General features: G+C 41.3%; 1 protein-coding gene across 2 annotated transcripts in view; it reads right to left on the reverse strand.

The window, feature by feature from the left end:
- The window catches only part of ARHGAP10 (Rho GTPase activating protein 10), a 374825-nt gene that overhangs the window by 67111 nt on the left and 280352 nt on the right, over positions 1-27362 (reverse strand). The window lies entirely within an intron of this gene.

Consider the following 27362-nt stretch of genomic DNA (forward strand, 5'->3'; position numbering starts at 1 on the left):
GACAGCAGCCAAGAGTCAGAAGACCATATAGACCCAATCAACTAAGCTCAGAGCGTATTCTTGAGCAAAACATACTACATATATCCATATAACATGGATATCAAAGTGAACACATACATGATTAGAGAAAATTCTGTAAAAATTCATTCAATCAGCATTAGGGTATAATAAGATGCAAGTAATCACTAATCAGCATTACAGAATTTCATCCTTAGGATTATATAAAGTGGAAGCATTCATTGATCTGCATCAAAATATTAGTCAAATCAGACATATTTATCCATATGACATTGCAGGGTGCATCCACCTACTACTTCACAGAATTACTGTTAAAATTAGATCAAATCCTGTTGCATTGCATACATAGTTCCCGTAAATTCCATTCAAAGAATATATGCAGGATATGAGAACAAACTAATCATAAAGATGGGCAACACACCAGATGCAATATGGAATTCCTCTGATTGCCAATTCGCCCAACTTCAAGACATAAAATCTCCATTACCACCTAAAATCACATGCAGGCATTATAAGGGAGACTCCCAGGGTTAATTTATGGCATCACATGGGATCCTAAAATTTTGGAAGATCTGGTCACTTTAACTCAAAGAAATAAAGTCTCCATTAGCATGAAGATCACATCCAGACTTTGAAGTTGATTTACTAAAACTGGAAAGTGTAAAATACAATGCAGCTGTGCATGGTAGACAATCAGCTTCTAAATCCAGCTTGTTCAACTGAGCTTTTACAAAAACAAAAAAACAAAACTGGAAGCAAACTGGTTTCTTTGCAGAGCTGCACCAGATTTTGCACTCTTCAACTTTAGTAAATCAACCCCAGACCCCTAGGGTTATCAATAGTGTCAAATAGAATCCCAGGATCTTAAAAGGCCAGAAGGAAATCACTAAATCCTTAAGGGGGAAATGAAAGAAAACCCTCACAAACCAAATCTAAGCTAACATACAAGGTTTCACATTATGAAGAAACTCCAAGGAACCAATTAGAATGATAAAATCAAATTTGGCAGAATTATGACACTGAGTTTACTGCAAAGATGACATCATGGAAAATGGGAGCTTCAATACATATGCAGCTGCATCGCCAAGGTTGCGAACGGCTAGCTTTTCTCTTCAGAAATTTATTGTAAGAGCAATGGCCATCAAAGCTTTTAATGCAGAAGTAGCGATGAAAGCCCCACCATCCACAGCAAAACTTCCCCAGAGCAAGGCTGTGGTCGATGCTGTGCCTTACGCACCATACTGGTTCAAATAAACCTCTTTCATCAGGTCATACCAGTGGGTCACTGCAGCATTTAGTTTGCTTAACATACAAGCACAAGGGGATCAGAGGTATCAGAATAACACAAAAATTATAGGATAAAACAAGAAAGGCAGTTGCAGCTCCAACATTAGCACAAATCTTAATGTATTAAGCACTATCATTTCATGAACTGGAGAACAGTTTAAATATACAGTACTTCTCGTTATTTATACCACATCAGATCTTGAACACTTCCATATCTCTAACCCATCTATAGGACACAACTGATGAGTTAGAGCTCTGATAACACTAGGAAAAAATGGAGCAGACAATTGTTTGTTACTGTGTTACATTTTGATCACTCGAGGATTTTTAAATTAGAACTCATGATTCAGCCATAAATAAAAAATAATAGAATAAAAAGACGTTTAAAAAATGTAGTAAAAATGTATGAATCCCTCTTTAGTGGCAAAGGAGGAAAAATGTTTGTAGGAAGCAAATTATGTTAAGTTCTAGTTGTATTTTTAAGGCTCAGAGCAACCTCCGGTCACAGGTAGAAGATGTGGAAAAGCCACACAGACATACTAAATTATTATTTCTTTCCCTCACATAGTCTTCAAAACAGACAAGGTTATTTCTGTGAAGCATTACTGATCTCTATAGCTGCAGGTACTCTTGAGTAATTCTTTTCCAACAATTTTCATTGAACATTTCAAGGAAAATACAAAACTCCAATACATATGAAAAGCAGTATGCTTTAGACATATATCAAAGTGCAATAGATTGCAAAAATGAAAGATAACAGAGACTGCGGAGCAATTCATCCTCAAAGTATGCATAAGTACTGAAAAGTCCTTGTCTCTTCTGCTCAGCTAACTCTGTGGCCCTCTCCTAGCAGTGACATTCAGCATTCTAACATCTAATCTAAACACAGAGCAGGAGTTCTGGGAAGGGAGAGTACAGGATGTTGGGCTGCTAAAAGAGGCAGGGAGGAGCACACGCAGCTGGGCTTCTAAGAGGTGATATAAACAACTTCAGAGCTGCCGCAGTGAACATTGAAGCTGAATTACTTCTGCCTGCAGCTTAGGGAAAGTATGTTTTAAAGTATATTTAGTACTAATTAGGCCAAATCTTTGTCACAGGTTCTCTTTACGAAGACTACATAGGTAAAATACTTCTTCCCGGAGTTCTCCTTTAAGATGTTTTGTTTACAAAAATGTTTTTGCATTCCCTGTTCTTAAATCAAAGAAATCCCTGGTTTCACCTGAGCTTGTAAACCATGGTGCAGCAGAATAGGGAGGACAGCCATAAATATATGGAAAATTTACAATGTCAGCTCTCTTCACTCCAAGCTGCAGCTCATCACGGTTAAAAATGATAGGGCAGAGTCTTCAGACAGTTCCACCCCGTACAAGGAATAGTTTAACCGCTAGCCTACAGGGTACTTATACCCCCTTCCTGCCCAAGGCCAATTTCCAGCTTTCAGCGCTGTCGCACTTCGAATGACAATTGCGTGGTCAAACAACACTGTACCCATATGAACTTTTTATCACAGATAGAGCTTTATTTTGCTGGTATTTAAGCACCTCTGGGTTTTTATTTTTTCTTAAACCTAAAACCACTGAAAATTTAAAAAAAAAAAAGTTTTTTCTTAGTTTTTGTTATAAAATTTTGTAAATAAGTGATTTTTCTCCTTCACTGATGTGGGCTAATGAGGCTGCACTGATGGGTACTGATAGGTGGCACTGATGAGGAGGCACTGGTAGGTGGCACTGATGGGCATCACTGATGGGCACTGAAAGGCAGCACTGATAGGCAGCACTGACTGGCACTAATAGGCAGCACTGACTGGCACTGATAGGCAGCACTGACTGGCACTGTTAGGCAGCACTGACAGGCACTGATAGGCGGCACTGATGCGCACTAATAGGCAGCACTGACTGGCACTGATAGGCGGCACTGAAAGGCAGCTCAGATGGGCACTGATATGTGGCATTGATGTGCACTGGTAGGCACTGATATGTGGCACTGATGGGCACTGGCACGAGGCACTGATGGACACTGACAGGTGGCACTGCTGGGGCTACACTGATCATCAGGGCACACTCCGCGGAAAGCCGATTACCGGCTCTCTTCTCCTCTCGAGCTGTCAGCGTGACAGCTCGAGAGGAGAGAGATGCCGATAACCGGCATGTCCCTGTTTACATGTGATAAGCTGTGATTGGACGCAGCTGATCACATGACCAAGCCGACATCTTTGGCTCTTTCCGTAATCGGTGATCCGCTGTTTCCGCCCGACCACCGCACTGCGCGCTCCCTGGGATGCGCATGCGCAGTGAGAATGGGAGGACGTCATATGACGTCCTCCCAGAACGAGAGAACCACCTTGCGCCCGTCATATTACTATATGGCGGGCGGGAGGTGGTTAAAGATCAACACAGGAAACCTGATGAGTGTAAAAGCCTTGATATATGCTATAAATGTTTAGGTTCTCTGTAGTTTTTAGTTTTAAATGAATGTTAATTTTTAAATGTAATGCTTTTGGTAACACAAATTTGGTACAGATGAGGTTTCAAAAGGGCTTTAAAAGTCATATAGGACACCTTCTCTGAATAGCAGGAAAAACTAGAGTAGAAAATGAAAGTTTATTTTGCACTCAGCATTATGCCATGTTCAATGTGGCAGCAATGGTTGCTTGTAATGCATCCATATATGAAAAAGTCCCTCAAGCTCACCAAAACCTTTTAAAACTATACACAAATTCACTCTTGATACATAAAGAAAATATGACTTTTGACTTGCCAATAAAATTATTAACACAGTGCAGGACGCAGGATCTTTAGACTTTAACTATGTGTTATATGGAGCCTTCCCATTCCTTGCTAGCCTCATTGATGAAGACCAGAGGGGAGGGGCCTGTTTCCTGTACTGCACTTCAAGAAAAATGTTACTAGCAAGTCAAAACTCTTAGTGAATAACATGGGATATTTGGTCTGTAAGCAGTCCAACTGAAGGATGAGCAAAATAGCAAATATCAACAGCCCACATAACAAATAGGTCAAGAAGGGCTGAACAGAACTCAAAGAGCAGCACTTTATGCCAAAATCCAACATTAGAGGAGGCCTGAAAATCCACCTGTTAAAACTTAAAGTGTTACTAAACCCACAACAGTAAAATCAGTCTGTATATGAAGTAAAGCATGCTTGTTATACTCACTCAGGAACCTAAGTTGTATAACCTAAGTTGCATTGTGTAAAAAGGCTGTTTGATCCTGACTTCTCTAATCATCCCCTTCTTCCAGTGTCCCCCTCTTATCTCCTGATAAGACATATTGTGTGAAGTCACTCTGCACATGCTCAGTTTGGTGTCTATTGTTAAAGAGGTTTTGTTTTTCTTGAGAGAGTGCATTTGATCAGCACAGGACCAATCAGCACTGTCCAGACCAAGGTCAGGGGTTCTGCATCCTCCTAGAGCAGAAAGAAAACTCTACAGGCTTAAACATGTGCTCTGATGGATACTGATAGAAGTCACAAGACTGCTCCAACTGCTGATGGGAAAAGGTATTCAGCAGTTTAAATTTACTAAAATAATTGCACTTCCTTGTTCTGTGTATTATGGGAGATCAGATATAGTGAATGCAAGGTCATGGGTTTAATAACACTTTAACAGATATGTGAATAAATGACCAGATGGCAGCCTTGCAAATCTGAGAAACAAATGCCTAATACTAAAAAGCCTGTGAAGCACTAACAGATCTTGTAGAGTGTGCCCTAACAGAGGATTTGTCTAAGCCATCCAATAATGGTTATCCGTAGAAAGATCAAAGAGGGAATCGATTTGCATAAAAGAGGCTGTAGCTGTGAGGTGGACCCTCACAGTCTAGATCATGTTCGTGATGAGGTGGAAGGAAGAAACCATCCTAAGAGGAAAAGGCTTTAGGCCTCTGGACAACCACATCCTATTGTAACACTAGGGAAATGCACTTTACAGGAAGTGGCCATTAATGCAGAGGTGACTGGCCACCTTGCAAGTAACGTCAGACAAGGGAATATCCCTAATAGGCTGAAAATGTGGCCTCCGAAGGTCCAAAAAAACAAGGTTAAGATCCCAAGGAGTCACAGGGGAACATATAGTAGGAGAAATGTGGGCAAAACACCACACAACTTCCTTAACTAATAAGAGGCCAACAGTCTGAAATAGAATGCCTAAGACCAAGATTTGATGGTACTCAAGGCCAGATGCTGATCTAGATCAGACTGGAAGAAAGACAATACATCACATGTAGTACTTCTAATATGATATTTCCAGGTCTGGTCCATACAAGATATGCGTTCCAGATGTGATGATGGACTTTGCTAGAAATCGACTTCCTAACCTACCTTTCCTAAAGCCTAAACTTCCTAACCTAATGACCAACCTGGCCATCAAAAGCCAAGATGTTAAAATCAAGAAGCAGGATGTTGGACTGGCCCTTGTGACAGAAGGTCATTATAATCCAAAGGTGTCCATACATAGTGTTGCAGAAATTTGGGTACCATGTCCAGTTCAGTTCAATAATAATCACTGGAATGCCCTCTTTTCAATCCTGCAGAGCAGTTGAGGGAGAAGCTGGAGAGGAAAATATGTGTACAGCCATGGCCAAATGTTTTGAGAATGGCACAAATACTAATTTTCACCAAGTCTGATGCTTCAGTGTTTTAAGATTTTTTTGTCAGTGTTACTTTGGTATACTTTAGTATATTTACAAGCTTTTCAAAAAAGTGTCAAAGGCTTTTATTTTCAATTACATTAAGGTTATGCAAAGAGTTTGTTTGCCGTGGCATGCTGTCAACCAACTTCTAGGCCACATCCTGACTGATGGCAGCCCATTCTTGCATAATCAATGCTTGAAGTTCTGAAGGAGTGACCACAAGTTCTCAATGGGATTAGGGTCTGGGGAGTTTCCTAGCCATGGACCCATAATTTTGATGTTTTGTTCCCCAAGCCACTTAGTTATCACTTTGCCTTATGGCAAGGTCCTGGAAAAGGCATGGTTTGTCACCAAACTGTTCTTGGATGGTTGGGAGAAGTTGCTCTCGGAGGATGTTTTTTCACCATTCCTGGCTGTGTTCTTAGGCAAAATTGTAAGTGTGCCCACTCTCTTGGATGAGAATCAACCCCACACATGAATGGTCTCAGGATGCTTTACTGTTGGCATGACACTAGCTAGACTGATGACAATGTTTTTTTCCCCGAATGCCCCAAACAATTGGAAAGGGGATTCATCAGAGAAAATGACTTTACCCCAGCAGTCCAGTCCCTGTACCTTCTGAAGAATATCAGTCTGTCCCTGATGTTTTTCCTGGAGAGAAGTGGCTTCTTTGCTGCCCTTCTTGACAAAAGGCCATCCTCCAAAAGTCTTCGCCTCACTGTGCATGCAGAAGCACTCATACCTGCCTGCTGCCATTTCTGAACAAGCTCTGCACTGGTGTTGCCCCAATCCCACAGCTGAATCAACTTTAGGAGATGGTCCTGGTGCTTGCTGCACTTTCTTGGGCACCCTGAAGTCTTCTCCACAACAACTGTACCTCTCTCCTTTAAGTTTTTGATGATCCGACAAATGGTTGATTTAGGTACAATCTTAGTAGCAGCAATATATTTCCTTGTGAATCCTCTTTTGTGCAACACAATGATGACTGCACGTGTTTCCTTGCAGATAACCATGGTTAACAGAGGAAGAACAATGATTTCAAGCACCACCCTTCTTTTAAAGCTTCCAGTCTGTTATTCTATTTCGATCAGCATGACAGAGTGATCCACAGTCTTGTTCTCATCAACACTGATACCTGTGTTAGTGAGAGAATCACTGACATGATGTCTGCTGGTTCTTTTGTGGTAGGGCTGAAATGCAGTGGAAATGTTTTTTTTTAGGGATTAAGTTAATTTTCATGGCAAATAGGGACTTTGCAATTAATTGCAATTAATCTGATTACTTTTCATAACATTCTGGAGTATATGCAGAATCATATCATAAAAACTGGGGCAGCACTCTGTGAAAATTAATATTTGTGTAATTCTCAAAACTTTTGGCCAGGGCTGTAGATCAGATTGAACTGATCCTGTAGCGTCACCAGAGTGTCTGCTGCCCTGACAACAAAGCAGTCCAGACTGCTAATGAAATTACACATAAGGAGATCCATTTCTGATATACCCCACCTGTGGCAAAGGGCTTGGGAACACCTTCAGATGAAGAGCCCAGTCCCCCAGATCAAATTGCTGACGACTGAGAAAGTTCACCTGCCGATTTCCCACCTCTGATGTGGACAGCAGTAAAGGCAATCATGCAGTTCTGCTCAGGAGGGGATCAAGTCCCCTTTGAGCGGCATGACATCTGGCGTCTCCTTGATGGCATATGAACACTGTGGAATTGTCTGACTGGATTGTTATCGGGGGACCTTGCAACTGAGGCGTCCAGCGATGAAGAGACAGCAGAATTGCCCAGAGTTTCAGATTGCTGATGGGAAGACAGGCTTCTTCCGATGATCAAGTCCTCTCCCCTGAGAGAGCATACCAAGATGTGGACACGAGATGTGGTACCAAATTGTCCCCTGGACAGGCCCATTTCTAATGGCCTAGCTTTTCTAACTAGCGAGTTGATTCCAGCAAATGTTTCTCAAGGTTGAGGATCCAACCAAATCTTGCAAAGTCTGTACTGTCTCCCAGACATTTGCTAAAGGATCAGACCAGTGGGATCTATCGCAGTCAGCCAGAGATCATCCAGGTAACTTACATGTATCCCCTGGCAATGTAACAGAGCTAGAACCAGGGAAAGCACCATGGTGAAAATGAGAGTGGGGGCAAGGGAAGGGCAACAAATTGATAGTAACAATTGCTTGCTGCTAACCACAGATACCATTGATGAGAATGAAAGAATGGAATGTGCAAGTAAACATCCTAGAATTTTACTGAAATCAGAAAATCACCCAGAGGAGGGAGGCGATGACAGACCTTTGAGCCTGAAGAAAAAAATAGAGTATCCAGATCCAGATAAAACTGAGCTCCTTCATTTGGCTTGGGAACTGAGAACAGGCATAAGTGATTGTGAAAGCATCCATTGTTTGTAATTAGGGACATAAACTGCTGCAAGATGAGCTGCTGAAAAGCAGCAACATGATCCATTTGTTTTTGAAAGGAAGAGACAAATTTAAGAACATGAAGCGAGGATGGTGAACTGGAGAATAGCCCCTGGAAATGACACACTGGACCAAGACTTTGGGGAAATGTCCTGGGACCAGAAGGCCGAAAATGGACAAAAAGGCAGACAGATGTCCCCCCAGTCAGACAAATGGAGGCACCCTATCACTGAAAAGAAGAACTTGGCTGGCTTGGGGGACCACGGTTTCTATCAAAAGTTTGTTCCAGACTTAGGCCTGGAGCTGGAGGCCTGAGTGGGATGAATGGAATGGATCCAAGCTGGCAATTCTTCAAAAATCCAGTTAAATGCTTATAGCCCTCTTTAACACAAGATTATCCAGTACAGGAACCATTAGCTTCTTGTTAATACAAGAGATAGAGTCCACTACAGGGGCCATCCATCTGGCATGAAGTTCTCCTCATTAGGATATTTTTGTGCAAAATAAGTTTTGGAAGTGTAAACAGTGAGTGCAATGGAAACCATTAGTGGGCTTGGGCAACTGTTGGACCCCCATACAGAAGACATTGGAGTAAGCAGACTCCCGCTGCTCTAATTCTAAACTGGAGTTTACAAAGACAACTGGCATCCTTAAGCCAAGAAATAAATTTCAGCTGAAGGCCACACGCCCTGATCCAATTCCCAGACAGAGGATCTTTCTCAAGTCCTACAGTTCTGCCCATAAAATTAGACACTGTGACAGAAAATTCCTCAGTAGATAAGTAGGAGGAAGGCTGTGTGGCCGAAGAGCCAGCAAAGTGCCCAGAGGAGGGCAAATAATCAGACTGGGGGGCAACTATCAAAACAGAGCATACTAGGGCTATGTGAAGCCTGCCCCCAAAAACCCACGTGCTAAATCTGAGCTAGAGAAGCCAACTGACCCCTTTGCCTTGCACATATGATCTCCCATGTACGGTGCAAAAAGTGTCCCAGAGTTGTGCCGACCCTGCTGCTGTGGAGAGGGAATGGAGAAATTATCTGTGCTAAGGAATATAGGCTGCTGAACCCAGGTAGGCATCCAAAAATTGCTGTGTTGTCTAGTAGGAAGCCTACTGGTGGTGACCAAGAAAAGCATGCCCAAAGAAAGAAAATGGAGTGCACATGTTCAGTGAAGCAGCTGAAAAAGAGGCAGTAAAGACGCAGTGGTACCAGATGTGACAAACTTTTGCCAAACCAACAGAAAAATGGTGAATTTAAGCAGCCGGCAGTTCTCCCTCTCTATAGCTGCAAAACACTGTTTAAAGTGCTGTAGTCCCTCTGTTTCCTAAGCATAAGAGCACCAGCACCCTGGGACAGATTTTAGGGGCACACACCCTGAATTTACTGTGGCAAATGTCTGCACACTGAGTAGAATTTAAGGAAATAAACCCCATCCTGGCATCCCCCTCTGCGGTGGGCATACTCCCCTCTTCCCCAATGGGTCTTCAGAGAAAGGTCGATGCTACTGGCAAACCACGACCCTGGACCTGCACAACAACGGTTAAATGAACGCGATGCACCATGTGCTAAGGGAAGTGCACAACCCGGATCCAGTGCTGAAGTAATAGTGCAGGCTAGCCCTTCATTTTCATCTAGGTAAAGTCTGGTTACAGACCCCCAAGGTTCAGCCGAGGAGTCAACTGATGTGGAAGCTGAAGAAGGAAGCACAATGACTAAGGTGCAGCCAGGAATTTTTCTCTAAGAATAATCTTAGAGAAAAAACCTCCACAGAAAAAAGGTAAGCATCACTTAAGGACACTAGCAAGAAACTGAGGCTAGCTGGGACTGGGGATGCAGGGGATATGTCTGGAGCTATTTTTTGTGGGGGTTTTTTGGCGCAAGAGTCCAACCACCTGAATTTCACCGCACAGCAGCATAACCCAGTGTTAAAGATTAAAGATCATATGTTGTACACAATAAGTCTAACAAATCTGCTTAGATGTTTATAGATGTTCTTCATTATTCCCTGTATTCAGTTAATTTTAATCAGTTAAACATGAAACATTGGAGGCATCCTGCCATACCGAGTTGCTGGAGAAATATCAATTGTATACAAATAATGAAAATTTTTGTATATATATATATATATATATATATATATATATATATATATATACATACACACACACACACATATACATATACACACACACACATATATATATACATATATATACACACATACAGTCAGGTCCATAAATATTGGGACATCAACATAATTCTAACATTTTTGGCTCTATACACCACCACAATGGATTTGAAATGAAACGAACAAGATGTGCTTTAACTGCAGACTGTCAGCTTTAATTTGAGGGTATTTACATCCAAATCAGGTGAACAGTGTAGGAATTACAACAGTTTGCATATGTGCCTCCCACTTGTTAAGGGACCAAAAGTAATGGGACAGAATAATCATAAATCAAACTTTCACTTTTTAATACTTGGTTGCAAATCCTTTGCAGTCAATTACAGCCTGAAGTTTGGAACACATAGACATGACCAGACGCTGGGTTTCATCCCTGGTGATGCTCTGCCAGGCCTCTACTGCAACTATCTTCAGTTCCTGCTTGTTCTTGGGGCATTTTCCCCTCAGTTTTGTCTTCAGCAAGTGAAATGCATGCTCAATCGGATTCAGGTCAGGTGATTGACTTGGCCATTGCATAACATTCCACTTCTTTCCCTTAAAAAACTCTTTGGTTGCTTTTGCAGTATGCTTTGGGTCATTGTCCATCTGCACTGTGAAGCGGCGTCCAATGAGTTCTGAAGCATTTGGATGAATATGAGCAGATAATATTGCCCGAAACACTTCAGAATTCATCCTGCTGCTTTTGTCAGCAGTCACATCATCAATAAATACAAGAGAACCAGTTCCATTGGCAGCCATACATGCCCACGCCGAGACACTACCACCACCATGCTTCACTGATGAGGTGGTATGCTTAGGATCATGAGCAGTCCCTTTCCTTCTCTATACTCTTCTCTTCCCATCACTCTGGTACAAGTTGATCTTGGTCTCATCTGTCCATAGGATGTTGTTCCAGAACTGTGAAGGCTTTTTTAGATGTCGTTTGGCAAACTCTAATCTGGCCTTCCTGTTTTTGAGGCTCACCAATGGTTTACATCTTGTGGTGAACCCTCTGTATTCACTCTAGTGAAGTCTTCTCTTGATTGTTGACTTTGACACACATACACCTACCTCCTGGAGAGTGTTCTTGATCTGGCCAACTGTTGTGAAGGGTGTTTTCTTCACCAGGGAAGGAATTCTTCGGTCATCCACAACAGTTGTTTTCCGTAGTCTTCCGAGTCTTTTGATGTTGCTGAGCTCACCGGTGTGTTCCTTCTTTTTAAGAATGTTCCAAACAGTTGTTTTGGCCACGCCTAATGTTTTTGTTATCTCACTGATGGGTTTGTTTTGTTTATTTCAGCCCAATGATGGCTTGCTTCACTGATAGTGACAGCTCTTTGGATCTCATCTTGAGAGTTGACAGCAACAGATTCCAAATGCAAATAGCACACTTGAAATGAACTCTGGACCTTTTAGCTGCTTATTGTAATTGGGATAATGAGGGAATAAAAACACACACCTGGCCATGGAACAGCTGAGAAGCCAATTGTCCCATTACTTTTGGTCCCTTAACAAGTGGGAGGCACATATGCAAACTGTTGTAATTCCTACATCGTTCACCTGATTTGGATGTAAATACCCTCAAATTAAAGCTGACAGTCTGCAGTTAAAGCACATCTTGTTCGTTTCATTTCAAATCCATTGTGCTTGTGTATAGAGCCAAAACTGTTAGAATTGTGTCGATGTCCCAATATTTATGGACCTGACTGTATATCTATATCTATCTATCTATCTATATATATATATATATATATATATATATATATACACACACACACACACACAGTGAAGGAAATAAGTATTTGATCCCCTGCTGATTTTGAATGTTTGCCCACTCACAAAGAAATGATCAGTCTAAAAATCGAATGGTAGGTGCACTGAAACACAGAGACAGAATAGCAGCAAAAAATTCAAACGAAATGCATGTCTAAAAAATTATGTACTGATTTGCATGTTCATGAGGGAAATAAGTATTTGATCCCCTTCACAAAACATGACTTAGTACTTGGTGGCAAATCCCTTGTTGGCAATCACAGAGGTCAACCGTTTCCTGTAGTTGGCCACCAGGTTTGCACACATCTCAGGAGGGATTTTGGCCCACTCCTCTTGGCAGATCCTCTCCAAGTCATTAAGGTTTGGTGGCTGACATTTGGCAATGCAAACTTTCTGCTCCCTCCACAGATTTTCGATCGGATTAAGGTCTAGAGTCTGGCTAGGCCACTCCAGGACCTTAATGTGCTTCTTCTTGAGCCACTCCTTTGTTGCCTTGGCTGTGTGTTTTGGGTCACTGTCATGCTGGAACACCCATCCACGAGCTATTTTCAATGCCCTGGCTGAGGGAAGAAAGTTCTCACCCAAGAATTGACGGTACATTGCCCCGTCCATCGTCCCTTTGATGCGGTGCAGTTGTCTTGTCCCCTTAGCAGAAAAACACCCCCAAAGCAGAATGTTTCCACCACCATGTTTGCCAGTTGGGATCGTGTTCTTGGGGTCATAGGCAGCATTCCTCCAAACACGGCGAGTTGAGTTGATGCCAAAGAGCTCAATTTTGGTCTCATCTGACCACAACAGTTTCAACCAATCCTCCTCTGCATCATTCAGATGTTCAGTGGCAAACTTCAGACGGGCCTGGACATGTGCTTTCTTGGTGACTGTGGTCTCAACTGCCTAAAGATCATTGACAAGATCTTCACGTGTAGTTCTCAAGACGATTCCTCCCTGTTCTCATGATCATTGACAGTCCATGAGGTGAGATCTTGCATTGTGCACCAGACCTAGGGAGACTGACAGTTCTTTTGTGTTTCTTCCATTTGCGAATAATTGCACCAACTGATGTCACCTTCTCACCAAGCTGCTTGGCAATAGTTTTTTTTAGCCAAGTCCAGCCTTGTGTAGGTCTACAATCTTGTCCCTGACATTCTTGGACAGCTCTTTGGTCTTTGCCATGGTGGAGAGTTTGGAATGTGATTGATTGCTTCTGTGGACAGGTGTCTTTTATACAGGTAACAAAATGAGATTAGCAGCACTCCCTTTAAGAGTCTGCTTCTAATCTCAGCTTGTTACCTGTATGAAAAGACACCTGGTAGCCAGAAATCCTGATGAATGATGGGGGATCAAATATTTCCCTCATAAACATGCAAATCAGTGTATAATTTGTTAGACATGCATTTCTTGTTGCTATTCTGTCTCTCAGTGTTATAATATACAGTTGCAAGAAAAAGTATGTGAACCCCTTGGGATTACGTGGAGTTTTGTATGAATTGGGCATAAAATGTGCTCTAAACGTCATCTAAGTCACAACAATAGAAGAACACAGTCTGCTGAACATAATACTACAAACATTAGATGTTGCCATGGTTTAATTGCACATAACATGTAAACATTCACAGTGCAGGGAGGAAAAAGTATGTGAGGCCCTAGCTTAATGACTTCTCCCAGAGATAATTGGATCCAGGAGTGAGCCAACCTTGACTCCAATCAGTGAGATATTGGATGTGTTGCCGACAGGGGGTTCACATACTTTTTCTTGCAACTGTACCTACCATTCGATTTTTAGACTGATCATTTCTTTGTGAGTGGGCAAACATTCAAATTCAGCAGGGGATCAAATACTTATTTCCTTCACTGTATATATAAAAACATAATGTTGTAAACTTTTCAAATTACAAAAAAGACACTATTAAAGTATATCTATTGTGAAAATGCTAAATCATATTTCCACATTGTATTTTAATTATTTCTAGCCTGATTCTATCGATCTAAATAATATTGAAGTTTGTAAACTTACTGTTTAAAGCTCCTCACACATTTACTTCCTTGAATTCTGTGACAAGTATTCACTATGCCCTGCGAGTAAGCACTGCCATGTCACAGAATTCACAGAGCCTGCCTTTTTTATGCTGCACATTCCAGGGCTTTTATCCTCAAGCCCTCCTAACTAAGCCAAAGATGTGGAACAAGCATGAATATATCAGGCAGTTAGCACCAGATATTCAACATGCTATTTCCTGATCCATAGTGAATCAAAGAGACAATGGCAACCCCAGAGCACACACCATAAAAAAAAAAAAAAAAAAAAAAAAGGAAATCATGGAACTGCCCATGTTTCTAACCCGACATGTTCCCCATGATGTGGATACTCACAATGTTTTCAAGCAATTCAGCAAGAGCTGGGTAACAAGCTAGATACGGACAACTGCACCTCAACTAGTCACTGAGCAACACAATTTATTCTTCAGAATCTAACTATATTTTTTCTAGCACTCAGAAAAAAATAAATGTTCTTCTACTTCTATTTTACCAACAGAAATATACAGGTCTTGTACCACTGATACAACCTTACTTAATGAGTTTTACGTTTTCAGAAGACTTGCTAAAGTTATACCAGAAGAACGTGTGAGGCATCAGTTAGAACATGTACAACATAATCAAAACTGAGCAGCAATGGAATATTTACAGTAAACAGTGCGATTAATTTTTAAGGAGCTGCAACAACAACAAAAAAATGCTATAGGCATAAAGTTTGCTGAGTCTGCTAGACACGGGCGCCTTCTCTTCCGTTGAGGAGGGGCATGGATCAACAGAGATGCTAGCACTGAACCAGCAAATATTATGCCTATAGCATTCTTTTAAGACTAATTCTTTGTTTTATACTACATTGATTTAATATATCCCAAATAAAACCAACACAAAAAGGCACACAATTTAAAGTGAAACTAAAACTTTAAAATGATTACGGTTTTTAATATAATCCAAACATATTGTGTAAAGTGACCCATAGCAGCTATATCAACATCTCTCAAACTGCCACATTTCTGAAAGCAGATCTCCGATTAGCTGTCCTGATTTAGAATACAATTGGGTTGATCTACCAAAGGAATAATGCATGTTCACTTTGCAAGAGAACTTCCACTCACTTAGCATTGTGAATGAGAAACACTGGCGTAGCTATATTGGTCACAATTGTGATCCGGCCCCATGCTCCAGGGGGCTCACGTGGCTCCTCTGTCACATTTGATTCTACTGGATAGGAGGAGCGACATATAGAGGAACCAATGCCCAGCATTCTCCTCCTTTCTCCCGCTGGCAGGGCATCGGTTCCTCTATATGCCACCCCTTCTATCCAGGTTACAGTTTCCTGCCCTCGATCCACAGTGTGCTCCCCTGCCCCCCTACCTTGCCCCCCCCCCCCAGCACTTTCCCCTCTAACCAGCAGCTGCAGGGGATGTTTCAGGATAGAGAGTGGGGGAGGGGACTGGTAAATATGTCATTTACTGGCCTCTGCCTTTAATGAATGGACAGTGAGTGGTCAGTACTGATCACTCCTGTGTGTATTCACAAACTGAAAACTGTGTTTACTATGCTTAACCTTCGTCTTGTGTTAGGGTCGGCACGACCCGTTTTTAGGTTTTAAATGCATAAAATAACCATATAAATTTGTTTATTGCATCAAGACTTTATGACTTTGTCAGGAACCTCTATTTCAACAAAATAAAAAAAAAAAAAAATTGTTTTCACTAAATTATAAAATGCTCAAGTTGAAATTATGACCTTTGTGTTGTTAGGGTCGGTTTCGACCCAGTTATAAAAATAAGATTATAAAGCAATAATTAGAGCCAAAACTGAAAACATAAGTTCACTGCAACCAGCACACTGACAGCCAGCTCCTCTCCCAATCATGTGAGCTTTAGGGGATTCTCATATTGCCTTGTTTTCCAGTATACCTGCACAAAAATAAAACATGCCCCCATCAGGGATGTCTGGGAGAGATGGGTGCAGCTCCTTCCACTGATGTTCAACCCTGGGGCAGAGGTGACAGTGGATGAACGTCCTGTCCCTTTCCGAGGAAAATGCCCCTTCCGGCAATACATACCCAGTAAGTCAGGGAAGTACGGCATAAAAATCTGGGCAGCCTGTGATGCAAAAACCAGCTATGCCTGGAATCTACAGATTTACACAGGCAAAGCTGGAAGTGGCATCCCTGAGAAAAACCAAGGAAACCGTGTGGTCCTCGATATGACTACTGGACTGCAGGGTCACAATATCACTTGTGACAATTTTTTTTACCAGCTATGACCTTGGACAAGAACTTCTCAGGAGGAAACTTACCATGGTGGGCACAGTGAAGAAAAATAAACCCAAGCTGCCTGCTGAAATCTTACAGGTGAAGGACAGGGCTGCACTGTCCACAAAGTTTGACACCACCACTGTTGTCTCATATTGTCCAAAAGAAAACTAGAATGTGATACTTATGTCTACTCTTCACAAAGATGCAGCTGTGTCATCAGGAAGTGACAAAAAGCCCACAATTATCCTCGACTATAACAAAAACAAAGGAGGAGTGGACAAGCTGACTGCCACCTACACTTGCCAGCGAATGACCAGGAGATGGCCAATGGTTGTGTTCTACAACATCCTTGATGTGTCTGCATATAATGCATTTGTGTTGTGGACCCACATCCACCAAGGATGGAACTCAACCAAAAAAAACAAGCGGAGAATGTTTTTTGAGGAGCTGGGAAAATTCCTTGTCAAGCCACACACTGAGCGAAGGGAACCGGTGCCCCGAGACCCAGATGCTGCAGTCTTGGTCAGACAGCTGCAGAGGTCACCTAGCACTTTGTCCACGCCAGCATCCTCCTCAGCCAGCCCTGCCTCAACATCATCCACAACAGCCACAACCACAACCCCACTCAGGCCACCTGATTCTAAAAGAAAGAGGTGTCAGGTCTGCCCAAGCAGTAAGGACAGAAAGACAAATGTACTGTGCTTCAACTGCAACAAATATCTCTGCAAAGAACACACTAAAAGTGTCACTTTTTGCCACACATGCATCTAAACACACACACATACATGTTCTTGCACACAGACTTTTACTCCGATTTTGTTTTTTATAAGTGTTGGAACAAGTAATTGATTTCTATTGGTTTGATTTGCTTGATTGGTTGTTGTTTGTTTGACCTTGCAAATCTATATTTTGATATAGATATATATATATATATATATATATATATATATATATATATATATGTATTTATTTGTTCTGTTTTTCATTTTGTGTTTGTACTAATGTTCTATTGCTGAAAAAAAGAGACTTTTTTGCCTTTTTGAAGTAATTATATATATGGGTCGAAATTGACCCGTAACACCATAAATGTTACTATAGTTAATAATATTAAAATAAAAAAATAAACAAAACAAATTTCAGAGATGTGTTCTAAATCCCCTCAGTAATAGTCAGGTGACATAAAAACTTTTTATTTATTTATATGATTTTCTTGAGGTTCATTTTACATTGTTTTTAATTGAAATCGAGGGGTATACTGACAAAAAAAAGGCCCAGGGGCCCACACCAAAAATATTAAAACCAATATTTTCATGGATAAGGAATCCTAACAACGTAACCAAGAGATGAGAAACAAATTGGATGATAGATAATTGTTTTTAGTGTATTTTACAGCTGATTTAAGACACGGGTCAAAACCGACCCAGTAACATAAGAGATGGTACAGGAAACTAACACAAGAGGAAGGTTAAATTATGAATGAATGGTAAGCTCTGTACAGAGCTATTCCTGTTCATTCATTCTGTGCAGCTGAGGCTGCAGAGATGGAGATTGAGAGTTGTCTCCTCAATCTCCTTTCTCTGTCTAAAAGGTGAAACATTTGTCTGTTTAGACCCCTGATATCTCACTGAAGGGCTCTGTAAAAAAAAAATGGTAAAAAAAATAAACTACTGACACCATCTACTGCCGTACTGACAGAAACCATTTTCTGTCCTACTTGCACTGTGCACTTTTAACCACAAGCCTACAGGGCACTTATACCCCCTTCCTGCCCAGGCCAATTTCCAGCTTTCAGCGCTGTCGCAATTTGACTGACAACTGCGCGGTCATGCAACACTGTACTCATATGAAATTTTTATCATTTTTTTTGTGACAGATAGAGCTTTATTTTGGTGGTATTTAATCACCTCTGAATTTTTTATTTTCTCTTAAACAAACCAAAAACCACTGAAAATTTTGGAAAAAAAACAATTTTTTCTTAGTTTTTGTTATAAAATTTTGTAAATAACTGATTTTTCTCCTTCACTGATGTGGGCTAATGAGGCTGCACTGATGGGCACTGATAGGTGGCACTGATGAGGAGGCACTGATGGGCATTGACAGGCATCACTGATGGGCACTGAAAGGCAGCACTGATACATGGCACTGATATATGGCACTGTTAGGCGGCACTGACTGGCAGCACTGATGGGTATCACTGATGGGTGGCACCGATTGGCATTGATAGTTGGCACTGACTGTCGCTGATGGGTGACACTGAAAGGCAGCTCAGATGGGCACTGATATGTGGCATTGATGTGGCACTGGCATGAGGCACTGATGAGCACTGACACAAGACACTGATGGACACTGACAGGTGGCACTGTTGGAGCTACACTGATCATCAGGGCACACTGATCATCAGTGCCCCGATGATCAGTGTAAATGTCCCCTCCGTGAAAAGCCGATTACCGGCTCTCCTCTCCTCTCGAGCTGTCAGCGCATGCACGGTGAGAATGGGGGGACATCATACGACGTCCTCCCAGAACGAGAGAACCACCTTGCGTCCGTCATATTACTATATGGCGGGTGGGAGGTGGTTAAGGTAGTCTAAGTTTATATTTTTACACTGACATTTGTTTTACTATATTTTTCTAAGTTTTCCTTACTATTTAGTTAGGCCTAATTTCTTCTACAGCCAAGTGATCTTTGATCTCTCATGTTGTTCAAGTAGATCTCCACCTCTCAAAAGGTTGCCTACCCCTGCTCCAAGGTATTGAAAAGAATTGATGAAGTATGTCAAAATGTGGACAGCTTGTCTAACGTAACAGTAAATATACTAGGACATTTTTTTTGGTATGCGGTATATATATATATATATATATATATATATATATATATATATATAAAAAGATTATTTCATTTATGAAGGAGAAAACAAAGCTACCCAAACCTGCCTGGCTCTATGTCAAGAAGTAATTGCCAGCCAAATATTCTGTAGACTGTTGACAAAAGTTGAACTTTTTAGAAAATGTGAGTCTCGTTACACCAGGTATAAAACTAACACAGCATCATACCAACAGTCAAACATGGTGGTGGTAGTGTGATGGTCTGGGGCTGCTTTGCAGTTTAAGGACCTGGAGGACTTGCCATAACTGATGGACCATGAATTCTGCGCTCTACCAGAAAATCCTGAAGCAGAATGTCCAGCCATCAGTTCGTGACCTCAAACTCAAGAGCACTTGGGTTATGCAGCAGGACAATGACCTGAAACTCACCTGCATTTTCACCTCTGAATGGCTCGGACGTATATCCAATTAAGATGCATGGCATGACCTTAAACAGGCCGTTCATACTCGCAAATACTCCAATGTGGCTGAATTAAAACAATTCTGTAAAAAAGAGTGGGCCAAAATCCCTCCACAGAGATGTGAAATACTCATTGCCAGTTATCATAAACGGTTGATTGCAGTTGTTGCCGCCAAGGGTGGCACAACCAGTTATTAGGTTTAGGGTGCAATTACTTTTTCACATAAGGCCAGGCAGGTTTGGACAGCTTTTTTCCCTTAATAAACATTTACAATTGCATTTTGTATTTACTTAGGTTTGTGTATTAATAAAATTTGTTTGATGATTTGAATAGACAAATATGCAAAGAAATCAGGATGGGGGCAACTACTTTTTCATCAGGAAAGGGCAAATACATTTTCACAGCACTGTATATATACACACTGTATGTACTTTTGGTCATATATATGTACCTTTGCTCATCATATTAGTTGTAAGACATTTGGTTCTTTGTATGTTTTGGTTACTCTAATAGAATAATATATTGTCGGAAAACACGTTGTACAATCAACTGTATGAGCAATATCCTGTCTGCCTTGTTTGAGGCCAGGCAGTGTTTACAGTATATCTCTACATCACAGGACACTACAGATGGAGTGGACACACGTGATGTTGACAAGCATCTGAGGTTTTTATTACAAAGTTTGATAGAGGAGGACAAGGTGAAATTGAATACAAGATTACATTAACATACATTTACCCTTTAGATAATTCAATCACTCCTGCTGTTACAGTAAAAAGAGGTTAGGATTGTAAAAAGAAAAACACAAACATTTCTACGGGTAGAAGCCATTCCTTAAACATTGCAGCACATGTTTTGGCCCTTACTGTTCACCACGTAAACTGCATCAGTGTGAGCAAGATCCAAAGAGCATATTTTCAGAACTAAACAGCTATGCTACTACTGGAAGCTGAAGAAATGTTTTGTTCTTTTAATAAGGCATTTGTTACCCTAACGTTTTTCATATTTCTGATGTGTCTGTTGTACCATTATACTAAGAAGTATCCTGTTTTTTGTACCACTGCGATTTCAAACTGACAACGCTAGGCATAGAAGCACATCCTTCACAGTGTGGTCAGTTTTCTGGCTGGCTGTGCTCCAATGGTCAGTCTTGTGCAGACACCCCCCCCCCCCCTGCAGTCTCCAACTCCAGCTCTCCAAGCTCCTTATGCAGCTTAAAAGGAGATGTCATTAATTATAAAAAGGAGAAAAACAGGGTATTTATAATCTATCTATACAAACACACAGATGTTTTGCCTTGCATTTCTATTTTACACTGAATGGATTGTTTTAGAAGGCGAGGGTTCACATATACATTTGATATCATTAGTCAATTTACAGTATGTCTGGCAAGCTGCAGAAGATTCTAATCATTAGATCATAATTCTAAAGGGTGCCTTGACTGAAAAAAGGTTGAGAAATACTGAACAGCCTCAGGGCACCCCAATCTAAAATGTGCAAAACTATTCTAATAGTTTTACATGATGCATCAAAATCCACACATAGGACACCCAATGTTTAAGGTGAGTTATTCTTCTAAATCAAATATACTTTTGCACACTGGTACTGGCTAGTATTCCAGTATTTCTCTTTTCCCTAGGTTTTTCTCAATCACTCAGAAAATGTGACCCCAGTGCTGATTTAGAGAGGCAGGGGAGGGGTAAACAAGGATGCTGTGCAGGTGGCCACTGTCCTCCATATCAACTGATGATGTCATTGGGTTGTTTGGGATGCCGGCAGCTAGAAGGTCGTAATAGTGCACAATGAAAACCTATGGCTTTGTGTAACTAAAAGGCAGACTTGATCCACCTCTGACTTGTATACAATTTTTGGGCAATTTTTAGGCATTTGCCAAGGCACCCCTAAAGAAACCTCAAGGAACCCCAGGGAGCCTGGGCACCCCAGTTGAAAAAGGCTGGATTAGATAGTATATTTGACATGAATATTGCTGCGACAATCTGTGTGTGTAATAGTAACTAGTGAAGTAATATTGTTGCCCTTAAAAATTTAACAGGTGAACTATAAAGACACTTAACTACTAGGTGTTATTTTCAGAAACAACAGTTTATTAAAATGACTTGTATGCTGAAACTACAAGATTTGCAAGTCAATTTTGCTTGTTCATTTGTATACACAGTATCTTCTAAATCATTACACTCAAAAACTAATTAAGCCTTGACCAGGCATTTCACAACAACTTTGTTAAAGATTTTAATTAAAACATTTCTTTACTTCATTAAAAATACCAAACCTTATTTGATACAGAGTGTGCTAAAAAGAAACTGATCTTGGATATGCTTATGAGATAAAGCATAATATAGCTAGTAATTTATACAGTTTTTTTGTGATTTAGTATTAGGTCGCCAGTTATCACAATTTTTATTAAACCTTAAAGCATAAAGCCTCATGTATTGTACACTGCTGCTCCTAAACATACGTTTAGGAGCTTTTGTCATTTTTTTTGCCAAAGTCCCTGAACTCAACTCAGTGATAACTTATGTGCCCATGTACACATAGGCCTTTACCAGAGTTTAGGAGCAGTAGAGTTTAGGGGCAGTTAAACGTTCCTCTCCTGAACGCAGAAGAATCATGTTCAGGAGAGGAACGCTTTGGCCAAAAAACACTAAATGGAACAAAAACACATGTGAACACGTCTAAACACTAGCCGCATTTAGTGCTTGAGAGTTTATTCATGTCAATGGAAAATACTCTGGCCAATTAAATGAACAGACGTCCAAGCACTAAACACAGGTAAACGCAGCTAAAAGCAGTACTCTGTTTACACTCTTTGAGCATTTTTCTACTGGCAGGAGAGCTAAACATCTATTGGAGTTCCTGAGTGCATGAGGCCTTAAGCTTCTCACAAGCAGATTGTTACAGTGTTGATGAAGCAGCAAATACAAGGAAAGCTAGTACTCTACAATACAAAGCAGTTAGCAAACATCTACACATGTGTATAACTACAAAATAGACACAATAAGAGAAGCATTATGCAGCCTAACAAATCAAGTTAAATGGCAACTACAGCATTTTGTTCTCTATTTTTTAAAACTTTTGGACAGAGTTTGGAAACCTGTCATATTTTTATTGATGTCTGTGTCCTGTGACAACTGTCTCTAGAACAGGAAGTGAAAACACTGTCTGCAATCCAGAAAGGTTGAAAACCTTTTAAACAACAAAAACAATTATTGATGTCTGTGCCCCAGTTAAGATGTCCAAAATCAGTCCAACTGTGGGGTGGGTCACAGTACTAAAACACAAAAAAACAGAGGCAGGATCTTGGGTTCCAAAGCTGGTATCAGATGAGGCCTAAACATCCACCTCATAAAACTTTATAGACATGAACGGAGCACTAATGAATCTGGCAGAGTATGTCTCAACAAGAAATAGACCATAGGCTTGAATTATGACTTGTCTAATCCATCTATCAACGGCAGAGTGAGAAGAAGGAAGCCCCTGTGGGAACCTTCGGTAAGGATAAAGAGGGAATCCAAATGCCTAAAAAGGCTGTAGCCACAAGGTTTACCCTTGCAGCGTTTACCATGTCAAGACAGTGGTGAAAAAATTTCCTTGGGATGTGTCAGAGCACGAACGTGTGAGCTGAAGACCAGTTGGCAGCCTTGCAAATCCAAAAACAGTTGTTTGATGCTGAAAAGCCCAAGAAGCAAATTTAATAGTGTGCATTATGACAGGAAGTGGGGGAATCAGATCCTTAAGACCACATGCTTGGATAATGGCTTGTCTAAGCCACTGAGAAATAATGGAATGAGAAGCTGGATCCCCTTTATGAGGATCATCAGGAATGGCAAAAAGGAGCCAGTCTTTATAACAGAAGCAGTGGCTGTGAGACAAATTCACACAGCATGAAGTACATTCAGGCAATAGAAGAAGCTCTCCTTCTTATTGAACATGACTGAGATGAAAGGCTGAAACTACCTTAGGTAAGAAGGAAGTTCTGGGCCTCAACACCACCTTGCTTTTGTGTAAGACTAGAAAGGGTCTTTTATAGGACAAAGCTGGCAGATGATGGCAGATACATTGTCCTCCAGAACCCATGCTGACCGTTTCTTCAACAGAAGGGCATCTAGGTATCCTATAATGGAAATGTCCTGGAGTTATGACTATCAACAGAAAACCCAACATTGCACTCCTCTGAAGCAGATGAAAAAGGGGAGTTTGGGAGCTACAGAAACATAGGCTACTACCACCTAAAGATCCATGTACCTGTAGACAAATCTGTCCAGTTTGTCATTGAACATGGAGCTTAGAAGGTCCAAACCCATGGTCCTCTAGCTGAACATAGGTGCCAAATACCACATGGTGTAAGGACCATTCTACAGTATCCAGGTGCTGTTGGCCAAAGTAGGCAGCCTTCCATTGTCAATGCCTGGGAATAAATGGCGGGCAAGGTTGGATCACGTAGTTCTGCCCATGACAGCATATCTCTCTAGAGGAAAATGTCATTGATGCACCATGGTCAAACAAAATATTGGGTGCATGACATACCAGTCAGGATATACAGTGTGGTTCGGACATCCAAAAGAGTTAAACTTCACCTGATATTGATCAGGAGAGAAGATTCCCCCAGAATCCAAGTCCCTTGAACCAACAGATTGACCAATCTTCTCTCATGCCAAACAGGTTGGTATCAATCATGAGGATCTACTGAGACTGGAAAGGAGGGCTTCTTGACCTCCAGCACATATTTCCAGAGTCACCAGAGCACAAACAACTAGGTCCATGGGGTCAGACAAAGAGGTTTGTCCTGAGAATAGACTGCCTCACCCAAGAATAACACAATATTATGAGTAGGGGTCTGGAGATGAATAGGGTATATGGAACTGCCACAGAGAACACTCATGCAGAAGCAAGAGTTGGTTGGCTCTTGGATTGAGGAGTACAAGTCTGGGGGTGAAGAACTGAAAATTCTGCGGAGAAAAGGCCTCTGGGCTTGAACCATATCCAGGGTGAGACACTCAGATTTCTGTGGAGAGTCAGTTTCAATGTGGACTTGTGAAGGTAGAAGACATGGATGTACCTCTGCAATGTCCAGGCAGTTCAAGCTACATCGATTGCCAGGACCTGCACCAAAACATCCCTCCAACCGGAGGCCATCCAGATATTCCACAGTGGGGATGCCTTTAAAACCACAGTGAGGATAAGTATAGGAGCAAGAACCTTGGCAAATGCCCATGACAAAAGCTAAATGGTAGGACCACCAACTTTAGGAAATGTAAGAAAAAAAATGGGGACATTCAAGAACACATCCTCAATATTCACAAAACCCCTAAAGCTTCCCTGAACGAAAAAGGCTAAGACAAGCCTAGGGAATGCCTAGCAGAACACATGGGTATGGCCAAATAGCCTCAATAACAGAGGCTGCATACCACCCAGGAGAGGGGGTAACCCCATGTGCCATCAGGGACTTCCAAGGAAGAGAGAAGCCTCCTCTGGCCAGAGTAAAGGGTCCCCCTACTTGTCTGGGGACAGTAACTGGTTGGCCCAGGACCACCAGGCATAGGCGAGCTCTGCTGAGAGTGTACTGCACCAAGCATCATTCAAACCCAGAGGTACAGAAAGGAAATGTGTCTATAAATCAGGTGTAAGTGTACAAGCCAAACGCACACGTTCCTGTATTGAAAATGGCTGTGTGAATAACTGGGTGTTGCAGCGACCATTGGCTGGAACCAAATAGAATCAGCAAGGGAGAATGTCACCGGCACACCAGGGATCACCAATATAGGTCCAAAAGGTTTAATGAACGATCACAAAGTTACAGCAAGGCAACATTTCGGAGTCTCGCAGGACCCCTTCATCAGGCATGTGACCTTAGTGATCCTCGGTGTGCTGGTGACATTCTCCCTTATAGATCAGGTGTGTCTATAGATCATTCGGCAGAGGAGAAGAGGATGTGTTTACTCACCATAACACAATGATGAGAGGAGGGTACCTTGAAGGGTTGCCTCCCATTGGAAAAGGGATGCTGGCTGCCTGTAAAGACACTGAGACACTGACACAGACAGGTCACTTGTTCATATATGCACAAGTGGAATATCTCACAGGCTGCCCCAAGCTGTAGTAGCAAAACCTGCATGTAGCAAGGGCATGCATGCGCTTGTAGGCTGAACAGTAGGTCTACAAGGATTTATATTACTCAGCCTGTTTTTCGGCTCACCTGTTGATTGAAGATCTTGAAGAATAAAGGTCTTGAAGACTGAAGAAAAACTAAAGAAAAAGAATTTCCTGCACACAAGAAAAAAAAAAAAAAGTTCCCAGCTTAGGTCATCAATCCTAGAAACTATACGAGAAACTGAGGTGCAGTTGGGAGAGTTGGCCACCATCAGGGGTCACCCCAAGACTGTTTTCGGTTATGTAACAAGTGTCTTACTTCAGAAGTTGGCACTATAACCCAATGGTCTGAGATCTAAGAACCCTGCTCTGCCTTTCAGTGAACAGAGAGAGATTATTCTATACCAGCTTTTTTCAACCGGGGTGCTTTCTGGGCTCTTCAGGTTGGCAAAATACCTAAACATTTCCCCAAATTGCCCAAATATTGTAACAAGCCAGCAAGTGAATCAAGCCTAGCTTTTTGTTATACAAAGTCACAGGGTTTTGTTTTTTTTTGTTATTGTGGAGCATTACATACTTGGGCCAGCTGCTGGTATCCTAACAACCGATTACGTAATTGCTTGATAAGCAGGTCGTCAGCACTGCAGAGAACAGACCTGGTATGAATTTGCCCTAAAGTTTTGGTGCAAGTAAACCCTTTGAGCTGGAAAATGTCTACTTCATGTTGAAACTTCACAAAATGCAGTACAATGTAACTGCGAACTGGCCGGTATCAGTCCAAGTTCCCCTTAGCAAAGTTCTTCATGTTCTGTGAGGCAGTGAAAATGGTTCATGTGAGCAAATATGTTTTATATACTGTGACAAGAAGAGATGACTATTTATGTGTGCAGCTAAGTTTTGTACACTTTGAAACAGTAGAACTAGGCAGACTTGGGTGTTTGGAGATCTTGTGTCTATGAAAGTCTCCTAGAAAATGGAGGCTATAGAGGAAAACCAGATGGGAACAATACAGGTGTAGACTATGACATTACATCAGCATCTCTTTCTTCCCTATTCATAGGTTGTACCTATAATTACATCACTTTTTAGTCCAATCTTTAACATGCTACCTGGTATTTCAAAGATTGCTGAAATTTATTCATATTTTATTTCATACCAGCTTGTTTGTTACAGTAATCAAAGAAACAAAAATCCACGTTATACTATTTCATACCAGCTTGTCTATTACAGTAATCATAGAAAAAAACCCATCCACATTACACACTGCATACAGCATTTCCTTAACCGTTACCATACCGGGCACTTTTACCCCCTTCCTGCCCAGGCCATTTTTCAGGTTTCAGCGCTCTCACACTTTGAATGACAA

The sequence above is a fragment of the Staurois parvus genome, unplaced genomic scaffold (assembly GCF_062004578.1).
Source record: "Staurois parvus isolate SC_StPar_1 unplaced genomic scaffold, SC_StPar_1.0 ptg000090l, whole genome shotgun sequence".
In the NCBI taxonomy this organism is placed as follows: domain Eukaryota; kingdom Metazoa; phylum Chordata; class Amphibia; order Anura; family Ranidae; genus Staurois; species Staurois parvus.